The sequence below is a fragment of the Saccoglossus kowalevskii genome, chromosome 15 (assembly GCF_978046115.1).
Source record: "Saccoglossus kowalevskii chromosome 15, keSacKowa6.1, whole genome shotgun sequence".
NCBI lineage: Eukaryota > Metazoa > Hemichordata > Enteropneusta > Harrimaniidae > Saccoglossus > Saccoglossus kowalevskii.
In genome coordinates, this window is record NC_140655.1 from 11611568 (window position 1) to 11626155 (window position 14588).

The 14588-nt window shown below is 34.8% G+C and overlaps 1 pseudogene; it reads right to left on the bottom strand.

The window, feature by feature from the left end:
* Positions 1–5224: 5224 nt before the first annotated feature.
* On the bottom strand, positions 5225–13518 carry LOC146733930 (uncharacterized; annotated as a pseudogene).
* Between the last annotated feature and the right edge of the window lie 1070 nt (positions 13519–14588).

Consider the following 14588-nt stretch of genomic DNA (forward strand, 5'->3'; position numbering starts at 1 on the left):
GTTAGATCTGTTATGACTAGTAATTTTTGTATAAAGTTAAGCCATGGGTCATGCACAAGAGTTTTGGATTCTTCATAGGCTGCATCAATGATAGAATTGTTTTTTTTTACATACTAGTCTTTGATAATATTTCATAACTGAAACACAGATATCCAATATAAGTGGATATTGACCTAATCACCTCTACATGGGTCATTAGATGCCTTCCTGTGCACACCCAGAACTCTTTTACAGAATTTAATATGAAGTTTTTCTGGAATTAATTTATCTGAGAAAAGTTTTGTTTCAAAATTGCAATTGTCAACTGTACATTTATTTTTACCAGACCCCTTGTAGATGTTCAGCATAACCCCTCCCCACACATCAGCCCCATATAAAGCTGTGGGTTTGATAATAGAGTTAAATAGTTTTTTAGCCAGACTAACAGAATAACATTCCTCACTGATCCAAAGCATTTTGTACATCTTGAACAGTGCTTTCTGTGCTTTGTCTTGTAGCCTAGACATAGCATTATGAAACTTACCATTTGTTTGAAAAACAATGCCAAGGTAATTATAATAATTAACACACTGTAATTTAGTGGCGTCCAAATAAAACTGAAATTTGTTTTCTAAGTTTTTACCTAGTCTATTAAAAATAATGATTTTGCTTTTGTTAATATTTACTTTTAAATGCCAATTGTCACAGTAATTTTGGACTGCATCAATGCACTTTTGTAACCCCTCTTGGGTTGTAGAAAACAATAGCAAGTCATCAGCATATAACAAACAATTGAGCTTCAAGCCATTTAAATCAACAGGGTCAAAATTTTTAACATCATCACAGATTCCATTAACAAAAATATTAAATAGTTGAGGACTAAGGTTACACCCTTGTTTTACCCCTCTGCATGAATTGAAATATGGAGTGATCCCTGCACTCAATTTAATGCTATATTTAGTGTTTTTATAGATAGTTTTAATAGCCTTATAAAAATTTCCTCCCACACCTAACCGAAGAAGTTTATATAACAGCCCTTCTCGCCAGACTGAATCAAATGCTTTGGAGAAATCAATAAAACATGAAAACAAATAATTCCCTGATTTTTTCAGTTTGCAATTGACATATTTATTAATTAAGGATTTAAGAATATAAATATTATCTGTTGTATGATGGTTTTTCTTGAAGCCAAACTGATTATCCACTATTTGATTAGTTTCTTGTAAGTACTTAGTTAATCTAGTATTTAGCATCATAGTATATAATTTAGATACACAACTAGAAATGGCAATGCCTCTATAGTTATTAGCGTCCTTTGGGTTACCTGACTTAAAAATAGGAATAATGAGACTACTGTTCCAATGTAATGGCATAATGCCTGAATTTAAAACTTGTGTGGACATTTTAGTAAGAGAATTAATAATAAAAGGAGCCCCATGCTTCAACATTTCATTTGAAATCATATCAGTGCCTGAAGCTTTGCCTGACTTTAAAAGTTTAATATGCTGCAACACTTCCTTATTAGTGAAATCTTGATTAATAATGTGTTTGTAATCATCTAAACTTTCCATACTACTAATATCATTTACAATAGTCTGTGAGAAGCTTTTATCTTCCACGTTAACTTTATTATTTAAACATTTAAAGTGATTTAACCATGACTCTACACTGATGTTGTCATGCTTTTGTGGGTTTTTATCTAAATCACCAAGTTCCTCAAGTAACTTCCAGAAACACTTAGGATTAAACTCCTTAAGAATAATGATTCTATTACATAAATTAGCTTTATATTCCTTTTTTTATTCTTAATTAGATGCTTGTATTTTTTATTAATTTTATATCGTTCTTGTCTAATACTATTGTCCTTAGGAAACTTGTCTAATAAATGTGAATATTTAATTAAGTTTCTTCTTACCTCACTGACATCATTGTCAAACCACTTTTTATGTTTTGGTTTATTAGACTTTTTTTTAATTTTGGGATTGATAACTTTAAGAGAACTCTTTGCTGCTTTAATAATAATTGAATTGAAGTTAGCCACTGCTTCATCAACATCTACAAAATTAGAACTCTGATAGTGTTGAAGTTTTTCCCCTATAGTCTTACTAGAAATTGCTTTAATATAATTTTCCCGGCTGTCGCCATCCCAGATAAATTTGCCGGGTAAAGGGGAAAGCAGGCTATGATCATCTACCATATTATGTTTAACACATGCAGACAGAGACACAGATATAGGACAATGATCAGATAAGTGATTCAAAGGCCAAACTTTGAAATATTGAACAGCACAAAAAAGTTCTGAACTAACAATACCATAATCTACCAAACTGCTACCCCCATATTGGTGACTCGTAAATTTTCCCAAGGAGTCACCTGGAACTCTACCATTCAAAATCCTACAGTTACTAGCACAACAAAGTTTAACCAAAGCTTTACCATATTTGTTGACAAATGAATCCATATTGTTTCTGTAATAATGTTCATCAATATTAAAATAATCTGGTAATGGTAAGTGGTCATTGTCATCATTAATAATGAAGTCTGACAGTTGAGCACTTCTAGCATTCATGTCACCCATGATTAAGACATCTCCCAATTCATTAAATTTGGCAATATCATTTTCTAAATGATCAAAAGTGTCTAAACCTGAGTGCAATGATAAATTATAAAAGCTTGACCCCTCTGGAGACAAGTAGCAAAAACATGTGTATAAATCTTTTTTAAAACCAAAAAATTCCTTGCTCATTTTAATCCACAAAAGATCTTTATGATTGCTATTGATTTTACTGAGACCCTTTTGGATTGCAGTTTTAAAAATAACCATAATCCCCCCTGAATTTCTACCTCTAATTCTACGTCTAACTCTATCACTACGAAAAAAATTAAAACCAGGAAAATCTAATCTACACTCACTATCTAACCAAGATTCTACAAATCCTACACAATCATGGTTTTTGATGAAATTTAAAAGTAAACTATCTTGTTGTTTACCCCCAATACCATAAATGTTCCAGGATGCGACTTTCAGTCTTCTCTGCATTTAAAGTGTCAAAATTGTCGCCATGTGTTCTTGTAACGGTGATTTCCTTGCCAAGGTGGTGACTGGTCATTATAATACTGCTGATTATACTGCATTTGTTGTGGTTGTGTCTGCTGCCAGTAGTTTGCATCATTCCAGGATCTTTTGTTGTAATTGTTACCTTGCCACATTCCTTGGTTTGGTGTATATTGATAGTCAGGAAGGGTGGCGTTATTTCTGAAGTTGACATTGTATTCTTCATAAGACCCATTGTCATTAGCTTGCCTTTGTTTCTTGTGTTTTTGAAAGGTTTTCTTGAAATTGGAATGATGTTTATTACGTTGGTAGTCATCATTGGAGTTATGGTTGCTGTGATATTTGTAGTTGGTTTTTCTTTGCCCATTATTAATAACAGTTGGGCCTTTTTTCATCTTACCGATGTAGTTTGCTGCTAAGACACTTGCTCCACCTTCATTTAAGTGAATACCATCTCTACAGTACAAATTGCGGGCATTTGATAACTTATGGTGGTAAAGAAATTCAACCTTGTCTTCATTATCACAATGTGACTCAATTTGTGAGTTTATCGTATGAATTCTCTCGTTGATGGAGTGATCATTACCTCGTGGTAGAATAGATGAAATGATAAGACTTGCTTTTGGATGTGCCTGTTTAGCTTTTGTGATTAAGGACTTCATGTCTTTAACCACATCATCTACATCATTATTAACATCATCATTGCTACCTTCATGTATGATTACATAAGAAGTATTGTTCGATTTTGTCTTGTCAATAACTCTGGATGCATCACTGACATAGGTTGCACGATGTTTGGTGACTTTCCTATTTGGGTGCAACCTTTCTGGTATGATGTCTCTAATTAGTGAATTACCAATTAGTACAACATCTGCTGATTCGTTGTTTTGTGTAGACTGTTTATTTTTTGTTTCGTCCACGTTTCTACCATCCACAATCTTCGCATCATCACATTTCTTATCCTCGTCAATCATCACATCATTCAGCAGATCATACTTATTTTCTAGGAGTACTGACGGAATGGTATTAATAGACTTGGGTTTCCTGAAAGTGTGTGTTGCAACTTTAAAATCATCAGGACTGCCGACTTTAAGGTCCTCTTTACCTACTAACATTTCAGCAGTTAACATATCATACTTTGCTTGCAGATCTTTATTTCTATCATGAAGTTGTTGTATTTCTTCTTTCACCACAATGAGTTCAGCTTCTGTTGTGTCATAATTTATTTGAAGATTTTTATTTTCATGTTGTAATTTATTTATGACACATGACATCTCAGAAAGTTGGTCTTTGAAAGTCCTCTCCTTTTCGTCTTGTTGTTGAAGCATCAGATTAATTGTTGAATTTAATAAACCAATTTTCTCATCATTAGTGGAAATTAACCGATCAATTGCACGGTCAAATTTGTTGATAGAACTGTCCAGCTTACTGTTCAGCTTACTCACATCGTCATTGGTACCTTTAAGTGTGTCAACATCTTCCACAAGCTGAGAGTATTTATCATCTAAATCATGAATTGAATTTTCCAATGCTGTAACTTTTGTCTTCACACATAACAAAGTTTCCTCTGAGAATTTGTAATGTTCTGCCATAATTGTAGTAATAGAAGGGGCTTTCTTTAATGAGGGCGAGTTTTCCACTGCAGACATCAAAGAGTCATCTTCCTGTACTGGTACTGTAACTTGTGTTGGTGGAGAGTTGTTTGCTGTTTGTTTATTAGGGCAAACTTGAAGGTCATGCTGCATGTGGCTAGCTGTGGTTTGTGTATCTGTTTGTTTACACAAGGAATCAACTGCAGACTTGAGTTCACTATAGTCTGTGTTTTTCCACTACCCAACTCGATATGCGTTTAGTTTTAAACTTAATGTTGCATGGCACTTGCTCACCTCTTTCAGACTTGTAGTCAGTGTAGATCTCTTCATTAGCAGGTATATTCTTCATTTGAGTATTTCCTATCTTCTTAGTGACTTTTTTGTCCTTTGTTGTTGTGACTTTGTCCATTGTGTCCATATCATAAACAAAGGCTGGATCCACAAAGGGTTTTGACACTCTTTTCTCTTCACCGTCTATACAAGACATCTTGAAACTTCTCCCAGTTATTCACAAGATATTAAGATATAAGGTTACCTTTTCTTCAAAGGATAATAACACCACTTTGGCAAAAAAAATCACCGTTACTGAGGAGCTCAATTAGCTGTGTACATTCAACATGGCCGAGTATTGAATATAATAATATTCACCATAATATTCCTGTGTATCGTCAGTTGACAGTTTTGGAATACCATCAAGTTCCTTTAAATCTGGTAAAGTCTTGAACACTCTGAAAAGATAACATAATATTATACGGGTTAGTTATAAATACTTCATTCTGTATAACGCGGTTGAATACGGTAAATATACCATATACCGTAAAAACTCCAAAATTTCGACCGGTTTTAAATAATTAGTGTTGGAAATGTGACGTGTTTTTAGAGTCAAAATTAAGGTGCATTTTCGGACGGTCGAATTTTTCAGAGTAGAAATCAGCAAATGAAAAAAATGGGGATGATAGACAGTGTGCTTCGTTAGTTTTAAAAAAATACAACGTCCGTCAATTGACGTAAACTTCCCCATGTTTCACAGTAAAAGCAAAGGTCGTGGCCGAGTTGTAGGCTAAACAACTCAAAATCAAAACAAAGTCATCAATCAGCGAGTATAATGACAAGGAAAACAAAACATCAAGACGCGGAGAAGAGGTCAGCACAAAACTAATAGGTCAAAAGATAAAGCTGTCTCGCACTACATAGGAAAACTTGCGAATGTTCGAAGTACAGGTACCCATTGGACAAAAGATACATGGAAGTTTAGCAAACTATCTCCCCGACCCAGTGCAATGTATCCGGTTAGAATCAAAGCTCACGTGTCCCTTATTTGAGGAACCAGATTCTGCCGTAAATTCGCCCTTGGATTAAAAAAAATGGGATTTAAGAAAATAAAATGGGACTTTTAAGGTGTATTTTGGCGTCATTTTTCGGACATTTCAATCAATCCTGCCGGCTAAAATAGTCTAAGTTTTACCGTAGTCATTGACGTCTATTCAAGAGTATGATTTTTATCGTGACTAGCGTGAACGGGTAAGCTTCGTTTCGACAATGAGCTGTTATCACTGTAAACAATGTTAAATTATTCTTCAAATATCCAGTTTATTTTTTAAAAACAATACATTTTTTGATTTAAAAAAAAATCATGCCGTTTTCGCATCAAAATTCAAGCCAAAAGATCGTACTACAACATCAATCTTTTCCGCATTGCGTTCAATAACATTAACATATTTAAATAAGCTATGGTAATTTGAACACGTTGGCATCATTCAGCTTTTTGATTGGTTAATTAGCGATTTGACCTAAGAGAACATGGCGGATATCCTACAGCATCAAACGTTTATATGAGACCGGAATCATTCGCTTACGATGAAACTAAGTTGACTTTTATTTGTATTTCATAACAATTCAACGAATTTATTTTGTGTACATTATTATAATCACTACTGAGTAATAATCAACAATTCAGAAACGCAGCATGACCGGATTTTGCAACCATGATCATTTGCTTCTATGTAGAAGATGTGTGTTGTGTTCGTTTTTATTTGAAACTTCGTTTAGAATATACTTTCGTTACCAATAAAATAAAAATCTCTCAGTCAATCAGAAACCCGGATTCATGCCTTCGGGGAAAGTCCCGTTTGGACGCTCACATCGTTTTTTTTTTTTCGTTTGGGGGAAAACCAAAACTGGTCGAAATTTTCGAATAAGAATGAGTCGGCAAATTTTTAGTGGAGTCGAAAATTTTGAGGTAAATAAAATACCGAAACCCGGCAAATAATTAGGCGACCGATTTTTTAGAGGGGTCGAAATTTTGGAGTTTTTACGGTAGTATTTTTGTGTGAAAATGCCAACAATTTTTTTAATTGACATTTTTCAATGTTTCGTTTCGCCTATTTTAGAACTAAATTAAGGAGTTTCACTCTTCCCCGGCGCCTAAATTAAAGATTTCATATTGCCCAAGAACGTGTTTATGTGGATTGGTGTCAATGTAGAAGATAGTGGATAAAAATTAAAACGGCATTAATTATTCCACATTTGCATATCTTAAAAGAAATGATGCATTTGGCTGCTGTATCATGAAAACATGACTGCGACATTTAAAATTTCGCATGTACCGGATTCTGCCGTAAATTTGCCCATTCGAAAAATCTCCCTGGGCGGTTTCAAAAAATTATCATCAAATATGTTTAGGGGGCTTATATTTTCATTGAAATATCCATCTAAGCCGATTTTCAATGCCGGCAGTTGGACCACCCAAAACCAAAGAAACCATTACAGAAGCTAATCTAAAATGTTATACATTTTTTTCTTGCTGGATTAAAAAGTAGACAGCGCATCTTTCTCCAAAAAAAATAACATTAACGAACCTCGTGCGCCAAATACAATTATATTGTTTCATTTTATTAGTAAAAGACGTTTCAAATAAAAACGAACTGCAACTGCATTGCTTAGTAGCAAATGATCGCGGTATCGCAATCCGGTCATGCTGCGTTTTACAATTGTTGATTATTACCTAGTAATGATTATAATAACGTGCAAAAATAAATTCGTTTAATTGTTATGAAATGCAAATAAATTTCAACTTTTTTTCATCGTAAGCGAATGATTACGAAGTCCATCCAGAGTTTGGATATGATTGTCAGCAAGGTTTAAGATCTTCAATTGTGGGGCTTTGGGAAGGTACTGGAAATTAAAATAAAACGTGTACAATATGTGAGATTTTAACTGATATGACTGTAAACGTTGAAACCTGAAAGTGTCACAAATACAACTTGGGGCGGGACAAAATATGATGGTCACCACGCAAGTGTCTAAGTCACGGCTTTTATTAGAGAAAATAAAAAAATCCAGTTTCATAAAAAATAACAAATTTAGTGACAATTTCAAAATACAAAGCATCATGAGGGCTCAGTATTTGTACAGCTAACAAGACCACAATGACAATTATTTATCACTTGGTGATTATAGACCACAACCTGACATGTGTACCAAATTTAAATCAAATTGGTTCATGAGCCTATATTCCCAGCAAGCACTAATAACACGTGGTCAAAAAAAACATGAATTCTAAACCCCCAAAAATGATACTTGAAAATATCAAGAAAGTACAGCCTTTATAAGAAAAGAAAACAAGTTTACTGTAAATGCATTAATTATTTGCTGGTTTTATGTGAACATAAAGAATAACAGTAGAACTCATTGTTTTCCTGTCAAGTTCACTTAAGTGGACTTAGAAAAACAACAGTGAAATGGCTTGAAACATCGAAATAGTGAAAATAAATTGTTTTACAGTATTATACAAATAAACTGCCTGTGTGCACCAGCAATATAAACCAGACGTAATGTACACATACCATTGTAATGCATAATTATTGTATGTGAGCATACAAAAACAACATTTACTGTCTATATTAAGACTTACCATAGTGTTTACATGTTAAATGAATACTTACCTTAAAGTGTTCAAAATAATTCATGCACAATGTCAGGTGTGTACATCTGAAATAGATCACGTCAGCAAGACAGAATTAGTATTACCAAATTAATAGAAACAAAACTTATAAATGGCGTTGTTTTCCCATAATTCATTTTGGCTATCCGTGGAGTCTTTTATAATAAAAAAAAATTGTAATCATTGTTTTCTAAATTTGTTGCATGCAGCAGTCTTTTTATGCAATAGCAGAAAAAAACAATAATCTAATGCGTCAATTGAAGTTAGTGAGGTTAGAATGATCATCGTAGAGTGGTGTTAAAGTTCTAAGACATATCCAGACTGTACACAACACAGAGAAGGCAGATTTGAGTGTAAAACTGAATAGGTCTGCACAATGTAACAGACCATTTGTGTACCAAGTTCCCTTGAAATAGAATAATTAGTACTTCAGATACGGTAAAATTCCTTTTTGAGGCCGCGGCTTTAATTAAAATTCATTTTTTCAATGGACGAATTTAGATGCGTGAAGTCTTGGTGCGGCTTTAATTTTATTTTTTTTCAGAAAACAAAAGCCAGAAGGGATAATGATATGCTAATGAGATGCACGACACTCGATTGCAACTTTGTTGCGATTCTAAGGCACTTTCGAATTTTTACACACAGACAAACTTGTACACAAACGAAATTTCACACTGTATAACATACTGCACAATAAATAATATCTACAAATAGATTTGTATGCATTTGCAGATTACGGTACTGTATACTACAATCTCTAGAATGGACTAATTCGTTAGCACCGGTCACTCTTTTAGTAACCGTGCAGACAGCCGTCTGACACAGTCGATTGCGGCATGTTCGACTTCCGGAAGAGTGACAGTACATTCCATGTTTAATCTAGACATCGGGGAAATTAAAATAAAAAAGTCAATAAAAAAAAATGATAACGACAAAAATACTCAGTATGTTATTTAATGTAATATATATTTATTTTCTTATTTTTGATAACGAAAAGTATATTTTAAAAGAAGTCAAAACAAAAACGAATGCATTCTTAGTAGCAAATGATCACGGTAACGGTCATGCTGCGTTTCACACAAGTGAATAACTTACTTGTTTTCGAAGTGTTACAATTGCTGATTATTAATCAGTTGTGATTACAATAATGTACAAAATATAAATTCGTTGAAATGTTGTGAAAATTCAAATTAGTTTCACCGCAAGCGAATGATTTTGGTCACATATAAATGCTCGATCCGCCATGATATCCGCCATGTTAGTTCAAACATCTTTAGTGACTTGAAACTGTTATGTTGACGTGATAGGTCAAGTCGCTAATTAACCAATCGAAACGCTGGATGGTGGCAACGTGATTAAATTACCATAGCTCATTTAAATACGTTAATGTAGTTCAGCGACCTCATGGTAAACGAAACACGGAAGAGATTTACCGTTGTTGTAGTGCGATCGTTTGGCTTTGATTTTGATGGGAAAACTGCATGATTTTTTTTTAAATCAAGAAATTAGTTGTTTTCGAAAGATAAGCTGAGCATTGAAGAAGAATTTAACACTTTTGAAGATAATAACAGCTCATTGTCGAAACGCAGTTTACCCAGTCACGTTACCCACAATAAACCTGTACTCTGGAATAAACGTCAATGACTACGAAAAACCTTAATTAGAATATAATTTAAGCGTCGGGAATCATTGAAATGTTCGAAAAATTATGCCTTAATTTAAAATTAAATGGTATATCTTTTTCTGAAATATGTGATGGCTGTTTGGTTTGTGAAAGTTTGGGGTGCGGCTTATATTGCATACTTTTCCCTGGGATCAAAACTTGGCAATTTTAACATGAAACAATGTCTCAAGTTAGGGGTGCAGCTTCTATTAAAGCTGCGGCCTCAAAAAGGAACTTTACGGTATTAGTGTGAAAGCTTAAAATTGGTTAATTATGCAATTTAGGTAATTAACATGTACAGATTTTAACTCAAAATTAATCAGATCTGTCTATTGTCTTGGAGCATCTATGTACCAAATTTCATTGAAATGTGACAATTAGTACTTGAGATATCAGTGGAAAAGCTGAAAATTAACTAATTATGCAAACAATTGATCTCTGCATAGTCATTGAGTATGTACCAAGTTTCATTGAAAAAAAATCAATTAATTATGCAAATTAGGTAATTAATATGTACTTGTATTACTCTAAAAACTATCAGGTCTGTGCAGTGTCCTATGACATCCATGTACGAGGTTTCATTAAAATGAGATGATTAGTATTTGAGATCAGTGGAAAAGCCGAAAATTGATTAATCATTATGCAAATTAGGTAATTAATATGCACGGATTTTCACCTAAAACTAATCAATTCTGCGCATCTATGCACCAAGTTTCATCAAAAAATCCGATGTATGGTTCTTGACACACACACACACACACACACACACACACACACACACACACGCACGCACGCACGCACGCACGCACGCACGCCTATTGCATGCTTTGCACATGACAGTCAATGAAAATGTATTTACCTTGGTAAAGAAACGGACTGCAAATTGGTAAGAGTATTGTCAGCAAGATTAAGTCTTTCCACACGAATGAGTCTCTTTAAAACACGGACAAAATTTTCAAGCTGATATCTGTGTCCCAGATCTTGGTATGACAAGTTGACATCCTGTAAGAGAAACAAAACTTATAATAATTTCAATGTGATTCAGACCAAAATGAATTAGGGGGTATTATAGAAATTTACAAAGTGTGAATTTACGTTCACAATTGGATCACTTCAGGTGGTTCACAATTGGTTCACTTCAGGTGTGCCATAGATGAGGTTTTGCAATATACTGTACACAGATAAATTTCAAAATGAACGCCATTAGCAATGATGGACATTCTTATTTCTGCAATGAATCCTATTTCAGATGATATGATATTCAGACAGTAAATATTGTCAATTATAAGACAAGAAGAAAAATTACAATAACAAGTCATTGACAATGACACAGTCCCCGTTAAGTTCTCTTTTTGCTCGTCATATTAAAGCAGAGGGGTTGTCGCGAGTGTGTCCTTGAAACTCAAGTTCCAAGTGGCGTATACAACAGACGTGTTTCGTGTCATAGTAATATGGCCAAAATAAAAACAGCCGTTATTCGGCCATTTTTGATCTGATTTGAAACACACTGATATGTATGATGTATGTGCCAAATACGAATGAAAATAGTACATAAGTTGTGGAAATATAGTAGTAAGGCCAAACAGTCAGATGGCTGTCAATCGGCTATCCTTGACCAGATTTTGAAACAAATTGTCATGGACATGCATCCTAACATGTATAAAGTACATTTTAACTGACAGAGCACGTCCAAGATACCGCATAAAAAAACAAAAACAAGATGCCTGCCAGTCGACCATCTTTGGTCCAATTGCGAAATAAATCGTCATGGACATGTATAATCTATGTACCAAGTTTGAATGACAATTGACAAAGCATGTCCAAAATACAACATTTTCAAAAAACAAGATGGCTGCCAGTCGGCCATTTTGAATCGAATCGCTAAACAACTGCATTTGCATATGTCCCACATAAGGTACTAGGCACATGCAAAGAATGAATGGAATCGGTCCAAGGGAATCTGAAATATGACTCCGGACGGACGCACGGACGCACGGACGGACAGAAGGACGGAGACCGAATTATAAGTCCCCGTTTTTGGACTTCGTCCGAACGCGGACTAATAAAAAAATAACTGATATAAATACTGGTCACATTTGGCACACATAACACATGCAAAATACATTATTTTTAGGCGAGTAACACGTATCTATAAATGCAAGTAACTCACCGTACAGTTTTCCCAGTTTTCAGTTTTATTTCGGTGATCTAATTTATCCTTTCCAACTTTGGAATGATGCAGTTTATTACCGTCTTCATCTGTCACTCTGTACAAGTTGTGTTCTTTTTTCTCTGGTGCTTTCCTAACCCGTGGACAGTTTAGTTCGTTTCCCTTCACGTCGGTTACTCTCAAATCATGCCATACCGAATGGCGTAATTTATGGGACGGTAACTATGAAAGCAAACATGTGTACAGACAAATTCAAATTGTATTTTATACTAGTACATGTAATTTATGTATTTTATAATTCATCAAGCTTCTATCGTATGACTACATAATGCTATATTATAATCTCCAAATAGTACATCAGACAGGACATGTTATTAATGCTATTATGCACCATGATCAATTCCAATAAGAACCCAACTTACCTGAGTGGAGTCCAGTCTGTTTGGTGGTGGTAGTTTTGGCTCCTTTGTGGCAAATGAGGGCACACTTGGTTCATTGCCAGTAAGCGATACAGCAGTAGTACTAATACAAGTTTAAAGACATAACAGCAGCTTCAGTATATCAAGAACTCAAGTCGCCCCAATAACAGGGCACAACAATACTACCTCACACGGAAGCCAGTCATAGCCGACAAAGCGGGCATCGAAGTACGAACACAGTTGACAGCTGCAAGTCACATGTGACAACAGACATGAGGATCAAGTCACGTGCAACAGCAACAGATACGAGGATCATTGCTGCTCTCCAAATGGGTCCCTTCTTTTGCAATGACCCCCTAAGAATTGCTAATTCCCCCTTTCTAACTCTTCCCCGAAAAATAATATATCTTCCTTTTAGAATGTATTGACCCACAAATTGATCTTCTGACTTGTTACTAATTTGAATGGTGAGTGGAAATTGAGGAAACACCATTGAAACAAGTTTAAGTGGGTAGGTATTCTAGGTCAGTGTGAATATCTTGAACCTACTGATAAGACAATGTGTCTTTCAGAACGTTTTTCAGCATGTATGTGGTACGTTTTTTTTAGTTTTGTGGGAAACTTTTGAAATGAATATAATTAACTTGGGGTCTTACACTGGAGTTGAGTCGACTGAACGACGGAAATGATCCTGCATGATTGGCAGATCAAGTTAAATAAAAGTAAAATAAATTTACGCCGCACATTCTAATGGTGTGAAACCTATATTAAATCAACGCCTCTGACATAAGGAGTATGCGGTCTCTTTGATGCTAAAACGTGAAGACATGTCAAGAAATTGCAGAATTAGTTTATATAATTACAACAATGTCCTGTTGTGTGTTATCATTATCATATCATACTAATTTCCATATATCGACGAACACATCTTGGTCTGTCACGCTTTGATGTGATTCGCTGCAGCCATTGCTAGCACATGTCACGTGATCCTTTTGATCCGAAACAAAATAATTCTTCAAACACATCAACAAATTGAAAACGTGACACTTTTAAAATAGGGGAAAATATAGCGTTCAAAACATGAAGAAAACAGTGAGTCACCTAGTCACAATTCTGTATGGTTCACACTACAAATTCAAGTCACAAAAGCAGAATAAAAAGTCAAAGACTAGCAACAGCTGAACGAGAACAATAAAAGTGCCTATCAGATCAGTGATCTCAGTGAATTTCACATGAATAGTCATCGGAAAGTTTTAGAATTATATTTCTAGTAGTTGACGTACATCAAAAATGAAGATATCGAAGAAACGTTTCAGTGATGTGAATGGGTGTCACATTGGCCGGTCAAAGCGTCGATATTGTTACTTCTAGTCGTCTAATAATTAAGAGGTCTTATATTCTTAGAGGTTTTACTAATATTTTAGATGCAGAACGACGACACATCTAAACGCAGTTGTCGAATCGTACGACATCGATTTATCCACGAGTGGAGTGTGAAGACAGTAAGCTGAAACAATAAAATTCGAAAATACAGGATGTTGTCATTCTTAGTGTGACAATAGTTGCTAAGGCTAATCATGTGCCGATAAGATATTGTTTCCCATTGGCCATGGCAGCCTGATTGATGTGGCACTCTGAGTTGTTGCAGCGTGGATCGTAGTGTGCAGGGGTAATGTAATGTTATGTAATGCTGAACACATACAGTAAAATGCCATCGAGAAAATGCCAAACTCCACAAAACGTACCTACACATGAATTGATGACATC